Raw genomic sequence first — 2,359 nt, 5'->3', positions numbered from 1 at the left:
AACTACATTACCTAATGATGGTGACTTTGTATTTTCTGGTAGCTGGGGGTCTTGAACCTGTTTTATAACAACAGAGGTTTGGGAGCATATTTTCTATGTTTACCTGTGACAGTGAGGGAGGGAGTGTGATAGTGGAGGATGAGTGCAATAAAACGATTGTGGAACTCTTCTGTCACCGCTTCTTCCAATGGAGCAGGACGCAGTGTATTTGAGTCAGGTGGTAAGCATATTTGAACCTTTGAGGAAGGGAAGGCAGCATTCAATAAGGTAAGATCATAAAGCACTGACTTGAGTTTGGATGTGTTCTTCTTCTTGTGTCTCCTCAAAAAGGAAAACTGAAATAGTTGATAATGTTGAATGAGACTGGTATGAATATAATCAAGACATTTGTGAGCTGTTTCAAGAGTAAAGCATTGAAGAGAAGTCTGCTGTGAGATACCTATACCACTGAGATACTGTCCCAACTGTTGAAGGTTGTTAGACAAGGAAAGGTGCTCACCTATATATTTATAGTCATCTATTAAAATGTGACCTGATTTGCAAAAAGGGACCACTTCTGTTAAAACATTTGTGACCTTATTTGTGAAAAAAATTTGTTAAAAGATACCAAAAAACAGTTTTGCATACATGTAGAATAGTTTATGCATATATAACAACTGTATGTATACAAAACTGTATTTTTTGAGATGTTTGAACAGTTGATTTTTTCACAAATCAGGTCACAAATGTTTTGACAGAAGTGGTCCCTTTTTGCAAATCATGTCACAAATTCATCTATCTATTTCTCTATACACCCAACTATCCACTCGTCCATTTTTCCATCCATGCATCCATTCATAAATTACAAACCTACTTTTAATGTTCTCTAACAATTTGTGTAGTAGAGTAAAAAAAGCTGACTGTTGCTCACAAGTGAAATGATTTTCATGCGCAAATCTTATTAATTAATAAATAAGCAGACATTTAAAGTTTTATTCTTACATATATCCTGATACAAAGTAATCTAGTGTAGCTGCCTGTTGTAAGTCTTCATTATATTGATTCAAAGAGAGTAATCTTGCTAACTCACTAGGAAAGATACAAGTATAATATATAGCTGATGTTGTGGCAGTTAATTCACTTTGCTAATTCATCAATTGTTAGAGAATTTAATCTTGTGATATGCTCTTGTGATAGCACCTTCCATGCAAATTGATCTGGAGGTGGCATTGCTTCTTCCTCCTGGACCTATACAAAGATGTTTAGTTTCCATGGTAACCAGACTACCCTCCCCAAATATTCTATTAGTATTTATAGTTTCTCCTTGTCTGGAGATCTTACTTCTAAAACGCTCTCTCGTTTGCTTGATCTACTTTTAGACTGAGCTGATGTAACACTAGGACGAGACTTTGCAGAGAGTGCCATTACCCGGTGAAGGTTATCCCTTTTGTTCAATACTGGTCCACGCATGCGCAAATTATATACGTGTATTCGTGGAATAAAATTATAGCCATGCTGTTTTACCATAAATATCTATGGTTTTATATAGCCTCACACAGCTAGCAATTGCTATGTTAGTGGTGTCTTCCAGTGTCTGATGAATCGCCCCTATTTTTTTAGAATTCCTGTGATCAACCAGCAAACAGTGTTGTTCTAAGTAGGACTAATTGGCCATTAAAAGTATAACTTAAGTTTTGAATTTATGCTAGTAATCATTTCATAGCTGCCGTTAATGAGATTCATAGCGTACACAGCGCGCCCCACAATAGCATGAAGACAAAATCGTAAGTACATATAAAAGGAAACTTGAACAGTCATGAGTGCCAGTGTGTTGTGGGCCAGCGTTCTGCAATGCATCAGACCTCTGAGATGGTTACCAGCATACTCTACGGAGTATCCGAAAGGCCGACTAGGATAGGGCTGGTAGTCTCCCTTTAAACGAGACGAGGCTGGTGTATTTGTGGTTCCCGGTTCCTGAATGCGACATTCCCTAAGAGCTGGAATCCCGTACGGCTGGTTTTAAGTTAGGGCGACGCTCCAGCCAGGATTACCTCGCGAAGACGAGGGTTACCAAGCCAGGTGGCGGTCCCAGCTAGCAATAGCAGGGAATCCTGGAGCCTAAGTGGAAGCCTGAGTGGGTGAGCGAGTAGGAATCGTTTGGGCAACACACAAGGTTTTTTTTTTTTTTAATAAATTTAAACTACTGGGAAAGAAGTCAGTAGAACTGGTCCTCAGTCTGTCATAGACAACATTCATAAATTTGACTTGTATGGTATATACAAAATATTGGGCACACACACAAGGTTTTTTAGAATAAATTTATTTTGTGCATTAAGTTCTGTGTAGACAGAGTCAGACAAATAGTGTTGATAGTCTTGAT

Source organism: Gigantopelta aegis, unplaced genomic scaffold, assembly GCF_016097555.1.
Source record: "Gigantopelta aegis isolate Gae_Host unplaced genomic scaffold, Gae_host_genome ctg5313_pilon_pilon, whole genome shotgun sequence".
Taxonomy (NCBI): Eukaryota; Metazoa; Mollusca; class Gastropoda; order Neomphalida; family Peltospiridae; genus Gigantopelta; species Gigantopelta aegis.
This window is presented reverse-complemented; position numbering follows the sequence as displayed.